General features: G+C 47.1%; 1 long non-coding RNA gene across 1 annotated transcript; it reads left to right on the forward strand.

The window, feature by feature from the left end:
- The first annotated feature begins 315 nt into the window (after window positions 1-315).
- On the forward strand, window positions 316-27721 carry LOC132248494 (uncharacterized). The gene is made up of 4 exons (XR_009459692.1): window positions 316-441; window positions 11244-12579; window positions 26881-26994; window positions 27563-27721. It is a non-coding gene; the product is annotated as an uncharacterized LOC132248494 (long non-coding RNA).

Raw genomic sequence — 27721 nt, forward strand, 5'->3', positions numbered from 1 at the left:
CTTTTTTTTCTATGATTCCTCAATGCACTTTTGAAAGTTTGACCCTTCTCCATGTATGCCTCCAGTTTGTCTGTACCTTTTATTCCTGTTTTCCCCACTGTGGCACCTGTTCTTGCCTCCCTCTTTTCCCATCCAGCACATCTTCTTGTGGATCTAATATACCCAGCCCTCAGTTCCTGCTGTCATCCCCATCTGTTTGTATTTAGCCCCATATACAGGGGCCCCTGCCTCCCTTCCACTCTTTCTTCCTTTACCATTCTCCAGTTGCCTTGCCTCTGGCACTCATATATGACTAGGGACCACTATCATTCAGGCTCTGGCAGCCGCTCTGGCGGCTTCGGCAGTGGTGTCTCGAGGCAGGCTTCGGCTTCCTGGACAATGACCCGCACATCACGACAAGGGACATGCTCAGCTGGGATGGGCTTCACCTGTCCCCCAAAGGTAAGCGTGTGTTTTCTTCTAGGTTGGCAGATCTCCTCCGGCGGGCTTTAAACTAGGCTTGTCGGGGGGAGGGAAGTACGAGGGCAGGGGAAGCTGTGGACCACCAAACCATGTGGCACCCACAAGGACAGCCCAGCCTGAAGAAAGAGAGCATTGGAAACCTGAAAGCCATGGGGAGACCAGCACTACAGCACAGGTAAGAAACAAGAAGGTAAGAAACAATGGGCCCCTTGGGACTTGGAGTGGGGGGGTGGCAAAGGCACCAGTCGCAGGGCTCAAGTGCCTATATACTAATGCTAGGAGCATGGGAAACAAGGAGGATGAACTAGTGCTCCTGCTTGCACTAAACATCTATGACTTAGTGGGGCTAACGGAAACCTGGTGGGATTCATCCCACGACTGGGCGGTACATATTGAGGGCTATAGATTGTACAGAAAGGACAGGTCGGGGAAGAAAGGGGGAGGGGTTGCACTTTAAGTCAGTGAGCAATATACATCAAACCTCATCGAGACAGAATCCAAGGTTGAGGAAGTAGAAGGATTGTGGGTTAGGCTACATGGGGGGCAAGGAGAAAGGGATTTGGTGGTAGGGGTCTGCTACAGACCCCCACATCAAGGGGAAGAAATAGTTGCGGGGCTCCTGAGGCAACTCTCGGAGACCATAAAAGCTAAAGAGGCGGTAGTCATGGGGGACCTAAACTACCCGGACATCTGCTGGGAGACGCAGACAGCAAAGTCTCACCACTCACGCAGGTTTCTAACCTGTGTACAGGACCTCCACCTGACACAGGAGGTACATGGTCCCACTAGGGGGAATGCCATACTGGATCTGGTATTGGCAACAGGGGATGACATGGTAGGGGACCTCCAGATCGGTAGCCATTTGGGGGACAGTGATCACCTAATAATAGAATTCAACATAAGACGTCGAGTGGGTAAGGTAACCAGTAGGGTGAAAGTGCTAGACTTTAGGAAAGCTGATCTCAATGAACTCAGGCGATTAGTCAAGGACACACTGCAGAGTAGGAGTTTTGAAGGGATGGGAGCCCAAGAAGGGTGGCTGTGCCTTAAGGAAATGATCCTTCAGGCACAAAGCAAGACGATCCCCGAGCGAGGCAAAAAAGGGAAAGGGGCCAGGAGGCTTCCATGGCTGACCAGAGAAATCCAGGGCAGCCTAAGGGACAAAAGGGGAGCACATAAAAAGTGGAAACAGGGTGAGATCACTAAAGATGAATATACCTCCTCTGCTCGTGTTTGTAGGGAGGCAGTTAGGCGGGCAAAAGCTACCATGGAGCTGAGGATGGCAACCCAAGTAAAAGACAATAAGAAATTGTTTTTTAGATATATAGGGAGTAAAAGGAAGGCCCAGGGAGGAATAGGACCCCTGCTAAATGGGCAGAAACAATTGGTGACAGACAGGGGGGACAAGGCTGAACTCCTCAACGAGTTCTTTGCCTCAGTGTTCCTAAGTGAGGGACACGACAAGTCTCTCACTGGGGTTGTAGAGAGGCAGCAGCAAGGCGCCAGACTTCCATGCGTAGACCCTGAGATGGTGCAGAGTCACTTGGAAGAACTGGATACCTTTAAGTCGGCAGGCCCGGATGGGCTCCATCCGAGGGTGCTGAAGGCACTGGCCGACATCATTGCAGAGCCACTGGCGGGAATATTCGAACGCTCGTGGCGCATGGGCCAAGTCCCGGAGGACTGGAAAAGGGCTAACGTGGTCCCCATTTTCAAAAAGGGGAGGAAGGAGGACCCGGGCAACTATAGGCCAGTCAGTCTCACCTCCATCCTAGGCAAAGTCTTTGAAAAAATTATCAAGGCTCACATTTGTGAGAGCCCAGCAGGGCAAATTATGCTGAGGGGAAACCAGCACGGGTTTGTGGTGGGCAGATCGTGCCTGAACAATCTAGTTTCTTTCTATGACCAGGTTACGAAATGCCTGGACACAGGAGGAGGGGTGGATGTCGTATACTTAAACTTCAGGAAGGCCTTCGATATGGTATCCCACCCCATACTGGTGAACAAGAGGCTGTGACGTGAATGACTACACAGTCCGGTGGGTGGCGAATTGGCTAGAGGGTCGCACCCAGAGAGTCGTGGTGGATGGGTCGGTCTCGACCTGGAAGGGTGTAGGCAGTGGGGTCCCGCAGGGCTCGGTCCTTGGACCGATACTCTTTAATGTCTTCATCAGTGACTTGGACGAGGGAGTGAAATGTACTCTGTCCAAGTTTGCAGATGACACAAAGCTATGGGGAGATGTGGACACGCCGGAGGGCAGGGAACAGCTGCAGGCAGACCTGGACAGGTTGGACAAGTGGGCAGAAAACAACAGAATGCAGTTCAACAAGGAGAAATGCAAAGTGCTGCACCTAGGGAGGAAAAATGTCCAGCACACCTACAGCCTAGGGAATGACCTGCTGGGTGGCACAGAGGTGGAAAGGGATCTTGGAGTCCTAGTGGACTCCAAGATGAACATGAGTCGGCAGTGTGACGAAGCCATCAAAAAAGCCAATGGCACTTTATCGTGCATCAGCAGATGCATGACGAATAGGTCCAAGGAGGTGATACTTCCCCTCTATCGGGCGCTGGTCAGACCGCAGTTGGAGTACTGCGTGCAATTCTGGGCGCCGCACTTCAAGAAGGATGCGGATAACCTGGAGAGGGTCCAGAGAAGGGCCACTCGTATGGTCAAAGGCCTGCAGACCAAGCCCTACGAGGAGAGACTAGAGAAACTGGATCTTTTCAGCCTCCGCAAGAGAAGGTTGAGAGGCGACCTTGTGGCTGCCTATAAGTTCATCACGGGGGCACAGAAGGGAATTGGTGAGTATTTATTCACCAAGGCGCCCCCAGGGGTTACAAGAAACAATGGCCACAAGCTAGCAGAGAGCAGATTTAGATTGGACATTATGAAGAACTTCTTCACAGTTCTTCACCCTGCTTCCATTTTCTATGCTGGATGCCACAGCCTCCTCTGGAAGGAGGAAATGCAGAAAATATTCAGCCCCTCTGATCTTGATCAGGCTCTATACAGGGGGAATAAACTCTAACAAACCTGTACTGAGCATATGCAAACTGTGATTGTTATAGGTTTGAGAGGTAGACAGATTTTCACAGAAATGTCAAAAGGCAAAAATCTCTTGCACAGAGGGTATGCCTACATGAGATATATACTGCAGAGTAGACTAATTAGCTCCACAGAAAGTGTCTCGTGTCTACATGTGTGGACCAGGAAACTAATTAACTTCACAATAGGGTCATATTTGTAAATACAAGTACTATCCTACTGCAGAGTTTTTTACTCCCCAGCACTGCACATATAGATGCTAATGTGGCTGGCTGGGGCACAAGGGTGCTTCAGTACAGGGGCTGCCTGCCGGCTAGCCCAACACTGGAGCACCGTCATGTCCCACCCAGCTGCTCTGCAGCACACTGAGCCAGGTCAGAGCAGCCTCAAGTTGGCAGACTGATCCTCCTGGATCGTCCGCCAGCTGGGGCTACTCCAACCCAGTTCAGCATGCTGTAGTGCCGGATGCACCTGTAAACGTGGCACCCAGGATCAATAATAATAAGTGCCTAAGTTTATCACTTCACCTTAATAGTACATGTAAATGCGCCCAGTGAAAGCGCCTCTGCCATATTACAGGTTCCTGCTCCAGAGCATGCAGGTGCCAGAGCTACTCAACAAAGCTGTCATAAAAATACATTAGTGTGTGTGAAATGACACCCTTCTCTCGTTCTGAGAAACAGCTGACCTGTTTTTGGTGAAGCTTAAAAAAATCAACTGGAGGCAGACAAACAGCATAGAAAATTTCAGCCCAAACAATTTAAGTGTGGCAAAATAATAAGCAACTGAAAAAAGGTTCTTAAAATGGGAAGATCTGTACAACCTTCATAACAGTCAGATGGTTTTCTACAATAAAAATGCTCCAGAAGATTCTGTGGAACTCGCAGAACTAGTGTTATTTCGTGACTAAAAGATATGTGCATCACTGACCTCTGGAATATCAGACCTGCTTGCACAGCAGCGTAGTGGCTGCTATTTGTAGTTGGTGAAAGCTCTAGTACAGGGGTTGTCAATGAGGGGTATGCATACTCCTGGGGGTACTTGGGAAGGCCCCAGGGGTATGCAGCGGCAGCGTAGAGAAGCAGGGGTACTTGGAAGCAGTGGCACGGAGGATGGGGCTGCCACCGCCATCCACCGCGCACTGCTTCCCTGCGCCCAAGTACCCCCGGTTCTCTGCATCACTGGCTTTGCGTCTGGCTCGCAGTGGTGGGGAGGTTGCTGAAGGCTGGCCGGACACAAAGCTGGAAGTGTGGAGAAGCAGGGGTACTTGGGAAGCACCGGCATAAGCAGGTGGGTGGTGCTGCCATCCATCACTCTGTGCTGCCACAGGTGCCGTGTGCTGCTTTCCTACGCTCAAGTATCCCTGCTTCTCCACACCACCGGCATTGCATGTGGTTGGCCGTCAGCACCCCGTCTTCCCTGGTGTGTGGCAGCGGTGCTGAGTGTATAGATGGCGGCAGGGGCAGCCATTGCATGTGAGCTCCCTGTGCTGCCATTGCCTGCCAGGGGGGATGGATTGTTGACAGCCAGCTGCACATGAAGCTGGCGGTGCAGAGAAGCGGGGCTACTTGGGTGTGGGAAAGCAGCATCTGGCACCTGGCAGTGGCACAGATTGTATAGATGGCTGTGGTGGTGTGCAAGCTTCCCGCGCTGCTGGCTTCGTGTGTGGCCATTTGTCAATGTACCCCCGATCTGCGCAGGGCAGGGCAGGCTACCACTGCTGGCTGGGGCCGGGGCCAGGGCTGCACCAGGCTGTTACCAGTGTGGGAGGACAGACTGCACTGGGGAGGGCAGCAGTGGCACTGGCAGGGTGCTGCAGCCACCCCAAGATTTGCCATAGCCCACCTGACCCCCACACCCAGCACCAATACCGCCTAACCGGAGCGCAGCATGCCCTCTGCCCCCCACCTGGAAGAGCCCGGCATTGCCCTGGCCACAGCCCGAAGTGGCAGCCTGTCCTGTCCCACACAGATCTGGGGGCACATGACCCCCATGTCCTCCTGGGACATGTGCAGTAGCAGGAGCTACCACCCCTCCCTGCACCCCCTAGATGAGCCGTGGCTTTGTCCCGTGCCCTGCCCCAGCTGTGCAGGGCCTGGCAGGGTGGGTGCAGGGGTCCCACAGGCTCTATCCCCTCTATCCTAACAGCACAGCCAAGGCTGGCCCTGTTCTGGTCCCCGGCTGGGGGCCCTGGGCAGTGAGGGGCTGGTGCTGGGGTAGGAGGGAAGCCGGGGGTGATAGATTTGCTGGTGTGGGGGGTGCCAGTGCTGGACAATGACCCTGGGTGAGGGGGAAGGGAGGAGCTCAGCAGACCCCGGTCCAATCTGGGACATGGCTCAGCTCGGCTCCGTCCCTATCCCTGCTGGGTCCCGGCCCCTTCTCCCTTCCTCTCCCCCTCTCCCTGCAGCCCTTTCTCCTTCCCTGTAGACTTTCCTGCACCCGACAGGGGGGGTACTGATGTCACCCCCTCCCCCACTGCCTGGCTGGGAGGGGGTACAGTCCAGGTGGGGTACACTCCTTTAAAAAAGGTTGAAAACCCCTGCTCTAGTACTTCTACAGCTGAGAATCTCATTTAGTTGAAGGAGTGGAAACTTACGGTTTTGGAAGTGGAAACAAGGATCCTCAGTCCTATTTACAATGCCACAAAACGTGCAGTTTGTAAGTGGTGTTAGGTTTTTTGATCATTGAACTTGCAGCTGTATCTTTTGGGATACAATTCTGATGATTGCTTTCAAAATTTGGCCCAAAGCAGTAATTTCTCAGCAGTGCGAGTCCCTGTCATAGAGTTTCCATGACTCCGTTCTCTGGGTTTGCAGTAGTTTTCGTCAGGGAGAATGGAGAGTATAATCTGACACCATTTACCTTGCACATGACCTTGGTCAGAAGTAAATGTTTACCTTGCAAAGTCCAGCAATTCCTTTCTTCCAACAGGGTGCTATATTCAAAGCCAAGCCAAGTTCCTCAAGAGATCTTAGAGAAAATAGGAGGGAAGATAACATGACCTGTGGGTCTTGAAAAAACAGTGTGATAAAGTCAGAAAAGTTTTTTGAAAGTGAACTAAAAACTATATGACTGTCAGCCAGATGAGGAAATTTATTTTCTCACTATCCCCTAGTGTTAATCTGCTTTGAAATCCTTTGGAACCACATGCTAACAGTTAAAGATACTGAGACAGACAACCTGTTCTTTCCTTTACCATGTAAATGATATCAGATTAATAGTCACTCAGCAGCAGTTTCTGAGGCACATTCTGAACTGCAATCTGGCCCAAAGGACCAGTAACTGGATCCCGCCCTTTAAGAATTCCTTTTGCTGACCAGACCGCAGCAGTCCCTCACAGCTTGTGTCAGGACTTTCCTGGTAGAAAGGCTCATGGCAGCATGCTTTTATCTCTCAGTGATCTCACTGCCACAATAGCGTGCTGGTCTTGGCACTTCTTATATTCCTGTATGCATGGTCCTGTAGGACTGGGCCTAAACTTTGCAAGTATTATCTCATCACTTGTAAACTGAAGCCATAAGCCAAAAACTATTATACTTGATTGAACTTCCTCTTACTAATGCTGCTAACAAAGCACAGAACTTCTGCTTTACATGTCTCACAAAAGTTCACATAAGATCATTTATGGTTAGGATGCATGTGGGTGGAGTGATTAAGACAGAAAAGAGAAATAGATAGTTTTGTGTACAAAACATGCATCCCACACATACAGATCACACACAGGAGCTGCTATATTTAGCTACAAATTTAAAACCACAGTCAAAAAATAGAAAAGAGTTACTTCAAATATTAAAATTAAGATGAAGATGTCAAACGTGGGCTGTTGCCTTCTTTAAAAAATGTGGATATGTGTGGGTTGTAATTCACTTCTGAGAGTGAAAAAGTAATAACGGAAAGCATCAAAGGAAATGGGTTGGGGACAGTTGTTTTTATGAAAAAAGGAAATGAAGAAAAGAATGGAACATATTAGTAAAATTCAAATATAGAAGTCTAAACTCTTAAAGTGACTAATGATTTTGCATGCCCAACTTGAAATTACTTACGAGGGCCAAGACCCTCAAAATTGCTAACTGCTTTTGAAAATAGGCCGCTGCATTTAGGAAGGGGATGTATGTCCCATGGAATGGAGCTTGCCAGTGTCCCACTGCAAGGATCTGTGTAAGAGGACAACATTTGGACTTCATTCGTATACTTCTTTATATTTCACTAAAAGAATTATTTGTGTTTGATCATATACATTGTACGCTATATTTACTTCCCCAAACTGCATGAGCAGGCATTCTTAACCCAAATACCAAGCATCTAAACACCTGGCCTACCCCATAGTTTTCTTAGAAGACTTAAAAACTGGGAGTTTGCCATACTCAGAGGTCTTACGTGGCAGCAAAGCCATTTCTTCTGCCAGTAGAGTAACAGCAGGGCTGCAAGAGACTGGAAACTTCTGCTGCCACCCAGCAGCTGAGGGAAGATGCACATAAACATAGACACACTGGGCGTCTTTACATGTGTACCAGGGATCAGGAGGGGACGATTTTATTAGAGTGACTCCGAAAGCCACTCTAATTAAAGTGCCCACAACGTCTCATGTATTCAGCATCCTGCACTTCAAAATGGTGGTGAGGGTGCTTTAACTAAAGCTCATTCGACGAGCTTTTGTTAAAGTGCCCCCGCTGCCATTTTGAAGCATGGAGACCCTGAATACACAAGGTGCAGAGACATAGCAGGCAGAAGGCCAGGCTAACAGGGCTTAGCCCTCCAAATTAATCTTTTGGTGGCCGGTGACAGCAGCAGCACCATGGTGCTGCTCCTCTGCCACCGCATACAGCACCAGCATGTGCTGGCCCTGCAATGGCTCTGTGGGAGGGAGCGCTGGTGGTCAGCTCCCCCAAATAATATTTTCTCCTGTCGTCTATGCGCAGAGGCTACTGGAGCACGCTAATTAGCATGCTCCAGTAGACTCAGTTAACTGAGTCTGTTCTGATGTGCTGTAATCACAGCGCATTGGAGAAGCATCCCCACATGTCTACAGGCACCCGCTGGTGCTTGCTGCTGGCTGCCACAGCCCATTTAACAGCCAGTGCCTCCCAGGGTGCGCTGCGTGCCCTACAAGCACAGTTGCTATAGAGGAGCTCTGTGGTTCTGGCAAGAGCTGGGTGGAGCTGCCAAATATTGCACAGGTGTGTGTGTACTCTGGCACCTTCATGAAGACTGCTTTAAGGGCCTACCTTAATTATAATAGGGTATAATTATGGGCTCAACCCCAGCTGTAGATGGGGGTAACAGTAGGGAATGTAATGGGAATTACTACTCCAGAGGTGGCAGTGAAACTTAGATTTCTTACTGTGATGAAACTGGAGAGGGGGAAGAGGGGGCTAGACAGCATCCCTCCCAGACTATTAAAAGAACTGGCACATCAAGTAGCAGCTCTTGGAGCACAACTCTCCGGTGAACTGCCTCTTGGAGGTGGAATCCTAGGACTGCAAAGTAGCAAATGCTGTGTCTATACTCAAAAACGGGGAAAAAAGAGACTCAGGCAACTGTCAGCCTATTAGTTGGGCCTCAATACTAAGACCTCAGAACAGACATAGAAAGAAATAATAATTAAGGACATGGATGTAAATGGAAAATGGCATAAAATGCAGCCTGCTTTTCCCCAAGGATGAGTATGTCAAACCATCTCAATATCACTCTGTGACAGGATAACTTACTCCTTAAGTAAAACGAGTTTTGTTTGGTAACATCTTTTATTGGACTGACTATGCTGTTGGGAAAGATGCAAGAGAAGCTTTCAGGCACAAAATGCTCTTACTGGGAAAGAAACGACACAGCCTAAATGGGTCTAATTTATCTAGATTCAAACCTCTCACATAGATTCAAGCAAGGCAATTGATTCAGGCTAGGCACAGCCAGCCACCGCCCGTGCAAGCCAGGCCAGGCTACTCTCACTGGCAGGGCTCAGCTTCCCTTTCACTGGGCTGACCCAGGCTGTGTGGGTGGGCCAGCCCTGCCTTGGCCAGGGCTGAGTGGGGCCAGCCCAGGCTGCAGGGGCAGAGGCCTCCTTAAGCTGCAGCTCAGTGACAGCCACTCCCCACGTCCAGGCTGGGCCAGGCTGGGCTGGGCAGCACAGCATGCAGCCCCCCTTCCCACCCCAGGGCAGCAGGGGTAGGGGGGGAACGAGGAAGGGGAAGAATCCCCCTCCAGCACCACACAGAGCCCCCCTCCCCACCCCACGGCAGCAGTGGTGGGAGGCGGGGAGGAGGGGGAAGAGTACCCTCTGGGGCCAGGCAGCACCACAGAGAGCCCCCCTCCCTGCCCCACAGCAGCAGGCGGCAGGGAAGAGGAGGAGGGGGAAGAGTCCCCCGCTGGGGCTGGGCAGCGCCATGAGCCCCCCTCCCCACCCTGCAGTGGTGGGGGAGGAGGGGAAGGGGGAAGAGCCCCCTTCCAGCACTGCACAGAGCCCCCCTCCCCACCACACGGTGGGGGAGGGAAGAGTCCCCCTCTGGGGCTGAGCATCACCACACAGAGCCTCCCTCTTCCTCCTGTGGTCATAGGGGAGGAGGGGGGCTGCTCTGCCCCAGCTGTGGTCCCCCAATGAGAGAAGGGGGTAAAACTAACCCACTCCCTGCCCCCTTAGCCTTAACAAGGCCAGGGCCATGCTGTGGTCCCTGCCAGTGGGACAGGGAAGGGAGCAGAGGAATAAACCTCCTTCTGGGCACCCTGAGAGAAGCTGCTGCCCCTCCCCATCCCCTTACTGCTCCAGCGGCTGGGGCGGGGCACAAGGGGAAGCATGACCCCATTAAGGTGAAGGGGGCAGGGAGAGGTTTAATTCCTCCCTCCTCCCTTCTGCCCCTGAGGACCGCAACTGGGGTCTGCCAGCCCCGGCCACTGCCTCCACCTCCCCCCTTACTCACAGACAGGTAGACCCTGACTGCAGGGAAGGGGAAGGGAAGGAGGGAAGAATTCACCCTCTCTCTGCCCACTTTGCTTACAGGGCCATGCTGGGACTTGTTTGGCCACACCCCCACCCCTGCTCTAGCTAGAAAACAGAGGGGTGGGGCCAGCCCTGCTCTCTGGAGCAGAAAGTACAACCCATCCCAGGGTTGCACAGCATGCTGGGATGCTGGAGGACTCTGGTTTAACCTAAACCAGGAAGGGGTCTGGGACAGAAGTTACAAAGACCGGTTTGACCCAAATCAGTTAAGTCTGATATTACATTCAACCAGGTTTATCTTAAACCAGTTTTGGCCATTTTGAAACTGGTTTATGTGCACTGAACTTCTGTTCAGTTACAGGTTTAAACCAGTTTCTGATCACTTAAACTGGTTTATGTGTAACTTCCTAGCCATAATGTCTCATGGTAAATTGTTAGCTAGAATGAAGAAGATAAGAATTACTATTATGATTGTAAAGTGGATAATGAGTTATTTAAAAGGGAGACTATAACGGGTTATGTTGAAATGGGAGAGCTGGGGCCTATAAATCCATTAATGTATCTTACCCTTAAGACTGAATCATAAATAAGCAGCAAGGAGGAAGAGGACCCATTCACCTTCTGTATTAACAAATTTTCAGGGACTCCAGCCTGCTGGAATAGACTCATACTTAGGTGCATAAATCATTTACATGTAGGATAAGTGCAAGAGAATCTCAGAGATCTGTCCTGGGACCCCTTTGTTTAATATTTTCCTTTGTGATGTTAACCCATAAACTAAATGTGCACATCTGAAATTCACAGATGACACAAAGCTGGAAGGAGTGGATTATCATACAGGAAGAATGAGAAAACCTTGTGGATTGAAGTAACAGAAACTATATGAAAGGTAATACTATAAATTTTTGTTGTAAATTCATAGATTAAAGGCAACAAAAGAAGAAAGCAACTTGGGTGTATTGGTTGATTATGGGATGTTGCAATGAAAAAGGCTAATGCAATCCTAGGGTGTATTAGGCAACAGTATTTTTAGTAGAGAAGTAAATATTAATACCATGTACACATAAAGAATAATTGTATGCCTTTCACCGTTTGTTTTTGCTAACCTAAACAAGCCAAACTCTTTTAATTTTCTCTAAAATTTTCTCAGACACCTCCCACATGTGCAGCAACTCATCTAGAGATCAAATTTCATATTAACTTCCCATTAATCCATGGGAACACCAAACCTTCAAAGTTTCATATCACATGTTCTGTATGAGGAAGAAGGCACAGGGTAACATAGGGCTGTTACAGAATGAACTAGGGCAACTCATAACTGATAGGATGGAAAAAGCAGAGCTCTTAAATAATTTCTTTGCTTCTGTTTCCCTGGACATGGATACAAATACACCTCCCAATTGTCACAACCCAAAGTTGTGATTTTTGTTTGTGTTTGCTTCGGCATCGCTAAATTATTTTTCCCGCTGAATTGCAGCTTCCTTGCACGGTGGGGTTCTCTGCTGCAAAAGAGAACTCAGGTGCAACAGAGTATTTCCCGCCAAATGTGTAGCTTTCTTTGCATGGTGCATTTCTTTTGCATCTAAGAAATGCACGGTGCAAGGAATTCCCGCCATTTGTATGAGGATTTGTGCCACATTATTGGCCGATTCTAAATTATGCACACGTGGTGGCTAGCAATTGGCTTGCTAGCCGTATAAAGAGCTTGGGTAGTTTCCGCCCAAGTTGGAGAGAGAAACAAACTGGAGAGAGGAGGAGAAATTGGAGAACTCACCAGGAGGAGGATCTTCACGCTGTGTGAAGATCTCTAAGCGCTGCGGACCCTTACGGACCCAACGCATCTCTTAAAAAGGCAACAGAGGTCTAAACAGCCTCTGACCTCTCCCCATCGCCGAGCGCAATCCTAGACGTATCCCTTTTCCTGTATACTAAATATTCGAACCCGTGGAGCTTTAACCACTCCATGGGAGGGAACCGGACCGAACCCACGGAGCTTCAGCAACTCCAGGGGAAAGAAATTACCGAACCCGCGGAGCTTCACAACTCCGGGGCTAGAACAGATTTGTCGTAGTCCTCCAACGAGGATTTAAGCAGAACTGCGCCTGGATGCTGACCAGCCTACATCACTACCACCATTGGTGTAAGTAAACAATCTTTGAATCAACCACTAAGCGTCCTTGACTAATTCTAGTTCGCCCCCTCGGTCTTCTCCGGCCCCGCGTGCCCGGGCTGCTGGCCACAGCCCGCGTGCGCAAAGACGGGCCCAGCTCGCCCCTGGCCCGCACACCAATGAGTCTTTAGTCTGGAGCATGATTAATAGCAATCCACCAGTGGTTAGCACTGACCTAGTGAAGGGGCACTTGGAAGGGCTGTACGTATTTAAGTCAGTGGGTCCCAACAATCTTCACCCAAGGGTACTAAAGGAATTGGCTGATGTCATAGCAAAACCACTGGCGCAACTGTTCGAGCGCTCATGGCACTTGGGACAGGTCCCAGAGGACTGGAAAAAGGCCAACATGGTCCCTATTTTCAAGAAGGGGAGGAAGGAGGACCTAGGTAATTATAGGGCAGTTAGCCTCACCTCTATTCTCGGCAAGACCTTAGAAAAAATCATAAAGGATCACATTTGCAGGGGGCCAGTGAGTCACACTATGGTAAGGGGCAACCAGCATGGGTTTACAACAGGCAGATCCTGCCTGACTAACTGGTCTCCTTTTATGACCAGGTCACAAAGTGCTTAGATGCAGGAATGGAAGTAGATATTATTTACCTGGATTTTAAAAAGGCTTTTGATACAGTGTTGCACCCAATTCTTATGAGCAAACTGAGAAGCTGTGATGTGGATTTTTTTCACAGTAAGGTGGGTGAAAAGCTGGCTCACAGGACTCATCCAGAGAGTGGGTGGATGGCTCAGTTTCTCCCTGGAGGGATGTGGGCAGTGGTGTCCCCCAACGCTCTGTCCTTGGACCAGTGCTGTTTAATATCTTCATCAGTGATTTGGATGAAGGTGTTGAAAGCACCTTGTCCAACTTCACAGATGATGCTAAACTATGGGGTACACTTAACACACTCCAAGGCAAGGAGCGAATTCAGGCAGATTTGAACAGACTGGGAAAGTGGTCAGATCAGAATAGGATGCAACTTAACAAGGATAAATGCAAGATGCTGCACCTGGGGAGAAAGAATCTCCAACACACCTATAGACTGGGGGGTACCATTCTGAGCACCACAACCGTGGAAAGAGATCTCGGAGTCCTGGTTGACGCAAAAATGAACATGAGCCACCAGTGTGATGAGGTAATAAGCAAGGCTAACCGCACTCTTTCTTGCATCAGCAGGTGCATCACAAGCAGGTCTAGGGAAGTGATAATTCCCCTCTACGTGGCATTGGTGAGGCCGCAGATGGAGTACTGCATCCAGTTTTGGGCGTCGCACTTCAAGAGGGATGTGGATAACCTGGAAAGGTTTCAGAGGAGGGCTACACATATGGTTGAGGGCCTGCAGGTAGGACCCTATGAAGACAGACTGAGGGACCTGAATCTCTTCAGCCTTCACAAGAGAAGGCTGAAAGGTGATCTTGTGGCTGTCTACAAACTCATTGGGGGGGCCAGCAGGGAATAGGGGGCACTCTGTTTACCAGGGCACCCCTCGGGGTTACCATAAATAATGGCCACAAACTGAAGGAGAACAGATTTAGATTGGACATAAGGAAGAAATTATTTACGGTGAGGGATGCCAAAATATGGAATGGGCTTCCAAGGGAGGTGATGCTTTCCCCTACTTTGGAGGTGTTCAAGAAGAGATTGGATAGGCATCTGGGGTTACTTAACCCCAGCGCTCTTTCCTGCCTGGAGCAGAGGGTTGGACCCAATGATCTGCCAGGTCCCTTCCAACCCTAGAAATTTATGAAATCTATGAAACCTACATCTGGAGGAAAAATTAGGGAAGAAGACCTGCTTAAAATAAAAGGACAGTACTTGTACAAGATGATATGGAAACAAACTGGTCAGGAATAAATTTAAAGCGGAAAATAGAAAAAGATTGTTGACCATTTGAAAAATGAATTCTTCCAAACAAAATGGGGGCGGGGGTGAGGGGGGTAAGGAGTCACATATCACTTTAAAATATATGGAAGGGATAGTATGGTAGGATAGGCATGTTCTTGAAGCAATATAAGAACATGTGATATGAAACTTTGAAGGTTTGGTGTTCCCATGGGTTAATGGTAGGTTAATATGAAACTTGATCTCTAGGTGAGCTGCACATGTGGGAGGTGTCTGCTGGGCTGCTGGGCCTTAGTTTACTCTGCTGTTTTCTTAGCTTCACAGGCATAAGAATATAACAATTGCCATGTACTGGGTCAGACCAGAGGTCTGTCTTGTCTAGTATCCTGTGTCACACAAGTGGCAGAGTGATGCTGAAAGAAAGTGTGAACTGGGTATGACTGGGGTTTTTTCCACTGTTCCTCTGTCATTTGCAGCATCCAGCATTTAAGGTTTAGGACAGTGAGAACAGGATTTGGAAGGCAAAGACTGAAGGTGGAAAAAGTAGTCACTGGTGAGACAGCTTCCTGGAGCTCAGAAGAGATTGAGTGTCAAACCAGGTTTGCACAGGGATGCTCAGCTTCCAATAACCCAGGTGTTTTGAGGGAGGTTTTTCTAAAGTTTAGATTATAAGGGATTTTGCAAATAAAGAAGGCTGTGTTTGGTAACTGTGGTAGCTCTTTTTGGATTCAGGTTACTTCCCTTGTTCATTCTTTTGCCTCAATTTTTTCGATACCAAGAAGAAACGTTTCCCCCTTGAAGGCAGTATTTGGCTTCTGAGTTTTCAATTTGTTTCTTGGCTTCCTTAGAACCTTTGGATATCGGCCATTGTTGGAAGATTGGGTGGGATGAACTTGTGTTCAGAATGGTACTGAAAACCTCTCAGGGCCTAGCTGGTGAATCGGAGTCATGCTAATTTACTCATGGTTAAACTGTTTGCCAGGGTTGCAGTCAGGAAGGAATTTTCCCCAATGTTAAAGTGGCTGGGAGGGAAAGAAGAGACTTGCTTTCCTCAGTTCACTTCCTAGATAAAATATGTTCATGTGATCCTAACAAATTCTCTCTCGCTGCAAGATTTTTTCAAATTAATTTATTTTCATCAAGTGCTTTGTGGCTATGATATGCATGAGGGAGTAGCCGGGATATTCTTGTAGATCCTTTTGGACAAATGTTTACTGTGTGGTTTCTTGAGATCATAGGGGATTTGCCCTGGGAAGTCCCTTCAATCCAGTCCTTCTTTCCATCTTCACAGTTGACTGTATTTACAGACAGTTTTATTGCTGTTGCATGTCAGAATGAGGAACCTGATGATATGAAAGGCTCCTGAGTTGGTGGTGCTCCTATCTCACAATCTGTGATCAGCACAGCCTTCACGGAATAAAACTAAAGGAAGGAGATGGTTAAAAGAAACTTGAATTAGTAAAGAAGGAGCCTCATTTAGATTTTGCTGACTCTTGAGACCGATTTTGATGTTTGCTTTGTTCAGTTTTTTATTTCCATCATGACTCAAAAACCTGCAGTTTGAGTTTCTGTTGATTTCCTTTAGTTTGGCCAGTTAGCACTTTAACTGCTTAAAAGACTGAGTCCCAACTCTCATGTCAGCTGTATTGGTGTAAAACTGGAGTAACGCCATTGCATTCAGTGGAGTCGGGATTTACAGCAAAAAAAAAAAATGGTTGAAATTTGGCCCTAAATCATTTACAGGAGTGTTTTAAGCCACATATATTTTCCTGTTGTGTTTTTTTGGGGATGTTGTTATTTTTTTCCCTAGTAGAACCCTATGGAAAGTACTTGACTGGCAGCCCTGAGGACCAAAGCTACAGGACACACCCAACATTAGAAGCAGCAGTATGACCTTCCATACATTGCTTTGTCAAAGTGCCTCAAGGGCCTATGTCTAAGAATTCAATGGCAGTTCAGTCTCCAAACCCAAACCCATCCAAGCACCATCCATACAGCCAGAAACAAAGTCCATACAGTCACTTTCCAGGCTCTTCCATCTTTGTTTTCCTCTTACCATGTCAGGTTTTTTCCAAACCCCAACTGATAAGTTTACTTGTTCTTTGAAACAGCTATTAACTATCAATCAACTTCCACTCCTTTGTGTGTCTATGGAATACCACACACGTTTTTATTTCCCCACTTTTCTTCGGAGATCCAAGCTGTGATGCCATCAAGTCGTTTTATGTTCTGGAAATCATATGATGCTTCATGTTGTGACAGATTAGTCACACTCCATATCCCACATTTATTTCTTGCCTTATTTTTGTACTAACTTCTTCCTTGCTGCCACAAATAATTTTCTTCCCCTTTTTGTTCTAGTTGGATCATTTTAGATCCAACTCTTTGGATTTGGTTTCTGAGAGATGGCAAGTTTATCTTGGATTTTGAATCATGTATACCAATTAACATCCCTATGATGGCTTTCTGAATTGCTGGTATGATTAGAATGCAAGTTAGAAACAACACTAAGACCTAAATTCATCCACATCTTACACCACATTAATGTATCTCTCTTCTTATTATATGGCTCCATCACCATAAGACCTGAGCTTCTTAGACGTATTCATGCATTTATGCTCCAATTCCCTTGTGGGGTAAGGAAGCATTATTATCAGATGGAGCACTGAAGCAGAGAGAGATCATTATTTCCCTACAGTCACAGGAAAGAGCTGTAGTAGAACTGAAGATTTAGCTCAGAACTGAGGTTTAGCCCAGAACTCCTGACTATTTGTATCATCCAATTATTGTGGGCCCTGAGGCCCATGCAGCTAACTAATAGCTCCTATTGTAAAGGGCCAGGTTGCAGTGGAACAAGTTAAGCTGCTACCTCCCTGTGTAGGAGAGGCAGAAGACTAGTGTAGCTCTAACTAGAAGGATGAACTGCTTACGTTGATTAAAGAGTGCTGATACAATGCCTGCCCTCAGCAGCTGTCAACCACAGAGATCCCAATAGGAGTTCATGTTGCAGAAAGCATGGCAGCAGTAAAAGCACTGCTTGGCTGTTTCCAGAGTAAATGTCTTGAGAAGTATAGACACTTTTCAATTACAATTTCATAGCCCTTGCTCAGTCCAGGTCTTTGCTTACTGGGAAAATTAGGAGATTTAAACCTCCTCAAATTATTGGTACAATGGCTTTCAGCATGTTGAGGGTAGCAACATGGATTGCTTTGATCAGAGAGCATTATCTTATCCTTCAATTGCAAAGTTTTCAAAAGCATCTGGGATCTGTACTATGCCAGGTAGATCTACCCTAAACATTAGCAATTGACTTCAGAGAAGTTTTCCCTGAGTAGCAGGCCAGTGTTGGGTGGAAGCTAAGGTGTGATACTTTCCCTACATAAAGCTTAGCTCTGATTTAAGTCAATGGAAACTGAAATTGCTTAGTTCCTTTCAGAACAGGCATTATAGACTCAAGCACAGGGAACTGAAAATAAAACAAACTAATGTAAGAGACACCAAACATTTTACAAACACTGGTAGCTAGGTTTTTTATTCTTTGCTTCTCATCATAGCAGCCAAGCTCCCTGTAAGTAGATGAATGTTGCAAATGGTCTGTGAACTAGAGGTGAGAACAGACATCACCTTTGTGTTGCCATAAAAATTGTTATGGTGGTACAAAGACCAAGCAAACAGACATCCACATCCCTTGTCACACCACAAATGCCCAAAATTTGTGGCTATGACAAAAGGTAGTAATAGTTTCTACCACTTTATTGTAGCAAATGTCTTCCTGCTTTATGGTGCAAGAGCACAAGCAGGCCGGAGCTGTCTGTGCTCTCCAGCCACCCCCGGCAGCCACTCCTGGGGCTTTAGGGGCCCGATCCTGTATGTGTCAGGAATTTCCGCACAGGATTGGGCTCCTCAAGCTGTGAGCACCCGTTCCGCTTTTGTCTGGGTAATCACCAGGGTATGACTCTATAAGCAGGGAATACGTAGCCCATTGACCGACATGATCAGTTTCCTGCCTGACATGGGACAATGAGTGATGTGTTTCACACAGTGAATTACCTACAGCAGGGCACATCCTGCCACAGCTGATCTGCTTAACTTTGTGACATCTGTTTATACCCTAACTTCCTACCTCCCTTGAGAAAATCTGAACAAATTTATGCATAGCACTTCCACCAAACCATTTTTTCATATGATAAGCATTATTCAAGACACTTTAAAAGTGAATGGTACTTCTGCCTGAGTAAGGATGGAAATATGTTGGCCATGATTTTGTATAGTAATGACCGCCCTTTATCTCACCTCCCCAAGCAGTATATGGTGTTAATCATATTCCTCAGTGATGCTCTGAGAGAGATCCTGTCATTTGAAACATTTGTGTAATGAAGGATTTTAACCATTATCTTTACATAGCTCTCAGTGCCTATGAATAAAGACATTCCAATGAAATATTGAAACAATAGGCACAGCAGGCTGTATGACAGACTAGAAAATATACTAGAAGAAAGGGATTTCCAGATGGGCTGCCTGCTGAGTAAATATAAACCACAGAGAAAAGGAAAATGAAAAACACTTCATCCAGACTTATGATCAATTATGCATGGGCTTTATAAAAGGGTTGAAGCAGCACAATTAGTTATGAATAATTCACTTTAACTGTCTTTAAAATATAAAGTACATTTAAAATCAGATTATTGAAAAGAAAGAAACACTATAAAATTTCTTTGGAGCTGCTAGAAATCAAAATGAACCCTGCTGTGCTGAAATCTGTATTAAAAATCACAATGAATGTTAGTGAGCACAGAGAAAGGAATAAAGGCTCAAGAGACCGAACATTTACTCTAACCTGGTACAGGGGCCTCATTTTAGTCAGTTGCAGTCAGGCTTCCAGACAGAACAGGGAGGAAATATGTCTCTGCAGGAAAGAGGGAGTGTTGTCTCTCTGATCATTTATTTGCCAAAGGTCTCCCCCAGGCTGAAAACATTTTTTTATTAATTATCCTAATTTATAGGCTCTTGCCCAGAGAGAAGTACTATAATTACATAGTATCAGTTTGACTTAATGGTTCCGTATAGGCCGAGCTAGGACTGATACAACGTAGCCACAACAGCATCTAAACAATAAAGAAAATCCCTTACCTAACACAGCACCCCCTCCCTCCCCCCTCCGGACCCCTGGTTTTTTTTCTGAGCCAGTGCTAAAACTGGTGGGAACACCATTGTAGACAGACTTCCAGCAGGACAAGACATTTTCATTGCTGTTTTAGTCAAACAGTGGTAGAATGATTACAGCTGACAAGGTCTTGTCCATCGTGCTTATGTTGGTTTTAACACCAGTTTAAATGAACCAGTGGGACATTTTAGTGGAGATAAAAATTAAGAATCAAGATTTGAACAAGTGGGTATTGGAAGAAATGTTAAACAGAGTGGTTGGCTGGCACACATGGTGTTGCAGATGTTAATGAGTAGATTACAAGGTTCTTTGTATGAATCTGATATCTTTTATTAGACCAAATTAAATAGTTGGAAAAAATTTTCTTAGCAAGCTTTCAGGTTTCAAAACCCTTCATCAGGCTGAGGAAGCATCTGCAGTTGGTGTGTGCTCTTCCTGGATGGAATGAATAAGAAAGAATCCAGAGGCTGGTATGCATGCAAGAAAGGCAGTCAGTGAAAATGTAAGTTGAGGAGTCAGTGAGTAAGAGATAGGCTGTGGGGGGGAGAAGGGGAATGAATGTAGCAAGTAAACAGTGGAGAGGTACCTGGGGAGTCAGATGATAGGAAGGTTATAATGTGTCATAAATCCAATGTTTATATTTAGTCCATGACTTTTTGTATCCCAGAGGTTGATGAAGTGGAGTTCATAGGCTCATCTGTGAAAAGTGTTTTGTAAGTTCCCTTTGAGGATTAGAACTGAGAGATTGGAGAGAGAGTGGTTTTCTTGTGAGAAATGTGCCCCCACAGGCAATTAGGTGTTCTCATCTTTAATAGATTTCCGGTGTGCATTCATTCTGATGCACAGCTGTTTGGTCTCGCCTACATATTTTCCATCAGGTCATTTGGTGCATTGGATGAGATATATTACATTTCTGGAGGTGCAGCTGTAAGATCCAGGAATGCTGATGGTTCTGTTGTGGAGTTTAGTAATTGTGAGAGCAGTGGAGATATGTTGACAGATTTTGCATTTCTTGTCCTGGCATGGTATGGACCCATTCAGTGTGTTCTGGGCTGTAGGTAGTTTGCTTCTGGTGATGAGGTTAGTGAGGTTCGGTGCTTGTTTGAAGGCTAGGATGGGTGGCTCTGGGAAGATCTCTTTGAGGCATTCTAGAGAAGTCACTGAACTCTTGGTCACAGTTGTGCTCCTGTGCAGTTTTATATATTCATGTAAATGTTAGCCCAACAATTTTACTTTCCTTCGTACAATTAAATATACGCAGCACTTCAAGAATATGAAATACTATTTAAGATTCTGATCTAAACCTATACCAATAAATATTTATGCCAAACTGTACACAGTGCAGGATATATGAGGGCTGTAAACAAAACAAGCATGCCTGAATTTTTAGGACTGTGCATAAAGGTATCTTTCAAGTACTCTTTATGGAGGCCAGGAGGGAACATTAAATCATCTTGTTGCATATCACAGGCTATCATATTTCACCCAGTTGCCTCTGGATTGAGCCCAATAACTTGCATTTAACTAAAGTATTACTCATGTTATACCAAAACATATCCTGTATTTAGCTAAAGCAGATTGTAACACGGCCGGAGCTGGGGCCCAGCTGGCTCTCCTGTTACCTTCTTCAAGTGAGTTTTTGATCTCTGCAAATGATTCACCCTCTACAACTTATGAAATGGTAGAAATTGCTCATTGAGGCCTCCACCTTACCTGACTTGTGTCTTAAGTTTATCTTTGCTTTTCAGAGTCCATGGGATTCCCCATGGTCTTAGTCCCATCCCCACTAGGTTCTGTACCAAGAGGATGTGGCACACAGGCATCGCAAAACTCCTCCAAGACCATTACAGGCTGGACATAAGGAAAAACTTTACTGTCCAAGCCCCAGAATAGACTGCCTCCAGAGGTGGTACAGGCACCTACTCTGGACTCTTTTAAAAAACATTTGGATGTCTATCTTGCTGGTATCCTGTGACCCCAGCTGACTTCCTGTCCCTGGGGCAGGGGGCTGGACTCAATGATCTTCCGAAGTCTCTTCCAGCCCTAATGTCTATGAAATCTATGAAAATGCTAACTGAGGGCCTTTACTCCACATCAGTTGGCATGGCCCTGTATGGGACACGACTGGGAGCTCTTCCGCCCCTACGCTCCCACCACAAACCTCTGTATCTATATACAGTCTCTTGAGCTCCTGGATTTGGTCAGAAGGATTCACCGGACACCTGGCTCTCCAGTCTTGGCCTGGAAGTGTCCCTTTGCAATAGGTTCCAGGCTTCATGCCTGGAATCCCCAAGAATCTGTTCTTTACAAAAAAGAGAAAATGTGGCAGTATGCTTGCCACTCACCGTCTGCTGGTATGTGTCCTTATGTTGGTGGCTGGAGCTTTCTCCGCTCATTTCCAGCATTCTCTTATTGCCGCCTCTCAGGGAACCCAGCCCAACAGGGGCGGCGTTCTCTGACCCACTGGCACTCGTGTTTCCTGCAGGTGAGCCCAAGGGTGTTCAGTGGGGGGAGTTCTTAGCACCACTGGGGACTCAGTGCTCCCCCGGTCCCAGCATGCTGTCGGAATTATCTGAGTCCCTGCCTGAGGCTTCCCCTGCCGGATGCTGGGTGCTCTCCCTCCAGGCTTCCAGGCAGCCTGACACAAGCGGCTGACTTGGTGCCTCATTCCAGCAGTGCCAGCAGCTGGGGTGGCAGACCCTCACACACATCCCAGTAAGGGGGAGGGTGTGAGTGGGGCTATTTCCCCCGTGCATCCCTCTCACCATCTTACACAAATCATCTGGAAAGATTTAAAGACATCCAGAGAAGGAAAATCCATTACTCTCATAGATAGTTTCTTGCAGTAGTTAAAGACCCGCTGTCTCTCAACAAGTTATACCTAATTTGGACAGAGGCATAACTAGCTATTTTGGCAACCTAAACAGAGCTTGGGCGGGGTTGTGCTGAGACAGGAAAGCAGGGTGAGGGGGTGGGCAGTTTTACGTGCTGCAATAAAGGCTAGCCCATGGGCTGAAGTCTCCCACTGCAGAGAGCAAGGGCAGGGTCTCCTCATCAGCCTCACTCCCCTTCCTCTGTGGGAGAGGCCAGTGCTGCAACAGCTATAAGATTAACCCTCTCACTGCTGCCACTAAGTGATATGCAACACCATGAAAGTCTCAATTTAGCAGCATCTCTGAGAGGGTTAACCCAGTAGCTGCTAGCTGCACAACAGGAAGGGCAGTGTGGCTGGGAGGAGACTCCTGCCTCTGGTCTGTGAGACAGCAGCCTCCAGCCCCAGGGTGAGGCTCTGCTGAGCACAGCCCCCTGGTGCCACTTAGACACCCTCCTGCCTCCATTCCAGTGCCTCCTCGTAGTCAGTGCCTGAGGCAGTCCTGCCCAGTCACCCAGCCTCAGTTACGCTACCGGATTTGGATTAGTGTTGGATCCTGTTAGACCTTTGTCCACTAGATAAAAGAGCTCTTAGTACCATCACAGGCAAGAGGCATCGACAGTAATCAAGCAATATCTTAGCCTATTTTTGGAAGACCTAAGCAGATTGAGTGCTTCGTGTTTCTCTATAAAGCTTTTTTGTGACTCTTTTCCGTGCCCTCTTCAATATATTAATATTATTTTTCAAAGAAAATTATATAACTAGATTCAGCATTCTGGCACCAGACTCATCAATGCCATGCTCCTTTTCCTACTCACTACTCCATTTATATACCAAAGGATTACCACAGGATTAATAGGAGCCCATGTTCATTTGCTTGTCCATAACAACTCCTTACATTCTTTTCATAGTCACTACTTCCAAGATTCTTTTTGTTTGAAGGGGCCCAGATTACCATGCAACTGGTCCATATCACTTTATGACAATCTGTTCTCATCATTATTTGCTATTGCACCATTCTTTCTAGATTGTAAATCTACAAATTTTATCATCAGTAATTATATATTTAATGAAAAAGTTGAACAATATGAAGCCTAGCACTGATCCCTAGAGAACCCATTACAAACATCACATTGAATGATGATTCTCTTTTCATGCCTACTTTTTGAGATCAGTTATCCAGTGCTTGTCCTGTCAATTTTATATATGTTATATATATATATATATATATATATATATATATATACATATATATATTCGCCTTGAATTCTTTACAGCCTGATTCAGCTTTAATTTTTTTTGTATACCTTGTGTGATAGGGGGCTGTCCCAAGGCCAGTCACAATGTTGGCCTGCCCACCTGTCTAGGGTAGTCTGCCCACCTGACTTGTCTGCCATACCTTTGTTGGAATTAAACCGTTGTTCCTAGGTGAGAGGCTGCTTATTTAGTGCCCCAATGCCATAACACGTGGCTCCAAACCACCTCTACACCGAGTCCCATGCCTCGCAGATGGCATCCAGATCCACTATTTATCTCCTGGCCCCTTAGCTGGCGCTCACTCAGATTCTGGCCCAAACTTGGCCTCAGCTGTCCTCAGACATACCACATGCCCCCTCACTGGGGCCTCTACTCCAGCCAGTCTTTGGGCAGTCCTTCAGGCCACCATAGACCTTACTCTACATGGCCTCTGGTTGCCACTACTCTGGCCAGCCTATGTGCAGTCCTTCAGGTCCCCACAGACCCTACTTCATGTAGCCTCTGTGGGCTTTCTGTCCCACAACGGACCAAACTTGGCCTCTAGCCCCTCTCTGGGCCGCTACTCCACCTATCACTGGGGCCACTTCTCTGTCCCTCACTGGACTGCTGGGCCTTAGGCCTCTTGGACCTCAAGTCCCTTTTTTGTGGACCTTGGCCCTGTCTCAGGACCTTGTGCTTTTCTGTCAGGGTATGCTCCCCTAACTTTTCCCCTCCACAGGGTACCCACAAGGCAATAGGGGCTGAGGCTTTCTGGTGCCCCCATCCTTGCATTTCACTGGGGAGGCACAGGTGTGGCATTTCCTGGAGACTGTCCCACCACACCATCCAACCCCAGCAGGGTGTAGTTTCAGGTCAGGCTCCAGGACCAGGAACTTCCTCTATCCCCATAGTTCCTACCCTGACCTCCAGGTGTTCTGGGAGCTGCGGTCTGCAGGAACTGCCCACTTAGCTCCTAGGGCTTATACTGAAGCTGCCCAGCCCTCCTCTAATCCGGAGGCCCTCTTGCAGGTATGTGACCACCTAATTGGGTCTAACTGAACCTGCTGGCTGCTCTTCAGCTTGCTCAAGCCCCATTAAAGTGGCAGATATCAAAAGTGCACCGCCACACCCTGATTCAGTTTTCAATTTTGCCTGGAACTGATGTCAGACTAATGAGCCTATATTTTCTTGGGCTATTTTGCTTGCTGTTTCTGAATACTGACACCCTGTAAGTTCCTTTTTAGACTTCTGCAATTTGTCCCATGTAATAGAAGATTTATTACAATTTAACCTCAAGATGTCAGAAATCATTTCAGACAATTCTTTAGGATTCTTGAATGCAAATTTTCTGGACCTGCTTATTTAAAACATTTATTCCCCATATGTGTTGTTTATCATGTTTTTTAGTCACTAATGTAGTTCATCGTCCTCATGGATACGTGTATAACACATCCTTCTTTGTTCCAGATATAGATATACTGAACACTTGTGCTTTTTCTGCACCATTTTTAATATCTCAATTGAGTAATGGACATGACCATTACTGAGAATTCTATTTTTGCTAAGAAAGGCATTCCCTAAAACGCCTTTCTTAGTGTCCTTAGGCCTGTCAGCCAAGGACCAGGTTATCTTTATCAATGTCCCTTATAAATGTTCTACACATTATAACTTTTAGTTTATATTGATAGCTATCTATTTAATTTTTCCTATTTATTGTACTGTATTTTCTTGCATGCAGCATCCACCTTTTTCCCTAAAATCGGCCCCCCAAAATTGGGGTCTGTGTGTTAAGTGGGAAACTGATTTTTGTGTGAAATAAAAGCACCCTGCTGTGATTCCTGTTTCACAGTGAAGCAGCTTTGGTATTACTATTCAGGCATCTGAGGAAGTCATAGATTCATAGATGCTAGGGTTGGAAGGGACCTCAACAAATCATCGAGTCCAACCCCCTGCCTAGGCAGGAAAGAGCACTGGGGTCAGATGACCCCAGCCAGATGCCTATCCAGCCTTCTCTTAAAGACCCCCAAGGTAGGGGAGGGCACCACCTCCCTTGGAAGCCCATTCTAAATTTTGGCCACCCTTACCATGAAGAAATTTTTCCTGTTATCTAGTCTAAATCTTCTCTCTGCCAGTTTGTGACCATTGTTCCTTGTTACCCCAAGAGGCACCCTGGTGAACAGAGCATCTCTGATCCCTTGCTGTGTCCCCCTAATTAATTTGTAGGCAGCCACAAGATCACCTCTCAGCCTTCTCTTGTGGAGGCTGAAGAGATCCAGGTCCCTCAGTCTCTCCTCATAGGGCTTGTCCTTTAAGCCCCTAAGCATATGAGTGGCCCTCCTCTGGACCCTCTCAAGTCTATCAACATACTTCTTGAAGTACGGCGCCCAAAACTGGATGCAGTACTCCAACTGCAGTCTGACCAATGCCGCATAGAGGGAAAGTATCATCTTCTTGGATCTATTTGTCATGCATCTGCTGATGCATGATAAAGTGCAGTTAGCTTTGTCACACTGGTGACTCATGTTCATCTTAGAGTCCACTATGACTCCGAGATCCCTTTCCACTTCTGTGCTGCTGAGAGGGTCACTTCCCAGCCAGTAGGTGTCCTGGATATTTTTGTGCCCTAGGTGCAGCACTCTGCACTTGTTGTACTGCATCCTATTGTGTACTGCCCACTTTTCTAATGTGTCCAGTCTGCCTGCAATCATTCCCTACCCTCTGGAGTGTGCACTTCACCCCACAATTTAGTATCATCTGCAAACTTGGACAGAGTACACTTCACACCCACATCCAAGTCACTGATGAAGATATTGAAGAGTACAGGTCCAAGGACCGAACCCTGCGGGACCCCACTACCCACATCCTTTCAGTTCAATACCAGCCCGTCTACTACCACTCTCTAGGTGTAACCACTAAGCCAATTTGCCACCCACCGGACCGTGTAAAAATCTATGTCACAGCTTCTTAATTTATTTATGAGAGTAGGATGAGATACCGTATCAAAGGCCTTGCTGAAGTCCAAGAAAAAAACATCCACCTCTACTCCTGCATCTAAGCATTTTGTGGCCCTGTCATAAAATGAAATGCACTTCCATGCAAGGGACCTCCTGGGATGCATTGGGCTTCATCTCTCCACAAAAGGTACAAGAGTCTCTTCTCTTACAGTTTGGCTGACCTCCCACGTCGGGCTTTAAACTAAGTATGACAGGGGATTGGGAGGCAGCAGATGGAGATAATCTAGAACCTACAAACTGTGAGACATGCAGCAGTACACCCCAGGTAAGTACCAAGGGGCCCTTTGGCCATCAGAACGGCGGGGGGAGGGGTGCATCAAGGCACCATTCGGAGGGCTCAAGTGCCTCTATATTAATGTTGGAGCATGGGGAACAAGCAGGAAGAACTCGCACTTCTGCTTGCAGATAATAACTTTGATTTAGTGGGGCTAACAATAACCTGGTGGGACCCTACCCATAACTGGGCGGTACACAGTGAGGGCTACAGGTTGTACAGAAGGGACAGAGTAGGGAGGAAAGGGGGTGGGGTTTCTCTCTATGTAAAGGAGCATTATACATCTGCCCTAATCAAAATGGGATCAGAGGAGGAGAAAGTTGAGGCATTGTGGGTTAGGATACATGGAGGTCATGGGGAAAGGGACTTGGTGGTGGGGGTCTGCTACAGACCACCACACCAAGAGGAAAAGCTAGACTTGAAATTCTTGACGCAGCTCTCAGAGGCTGTACAGTCTAGGGACATGGTTGGCAGGGGGGACCTGAACTACCCTGACATCCGCTGAGAGGAGCGGTCAGCCAAATCCAACTGCTCACATAGGTTCTTAACCTGCATGCAGGACCTTCACCTAACACAGGAGGTATACAGTACCACTAGCAGAAATGCCTTACTGGACTTGGTGTTGGCTTCAGGGGAGGACCTGATAGGGGAGCTGCAGATTCGTGGTCACCTTGGGGACAGTGAACACCAATCAATCAAATTCACCATACGGCCTAAG

The sequence above is a fragment of the Alligator mississippiensis genome, chromosome 2 (assembly GCF_030867095.1).
Source record: "Alligator mississippiensis isolate rAllMis1 chromosome 2, rAllMis1, whole genome shotgun sequence".
Lineage (NCBI taxonomy): Eukaryota > Metazoa > Chordata > Crocodylia > Alligatoridae > Alligator > Alligator mississippiensis.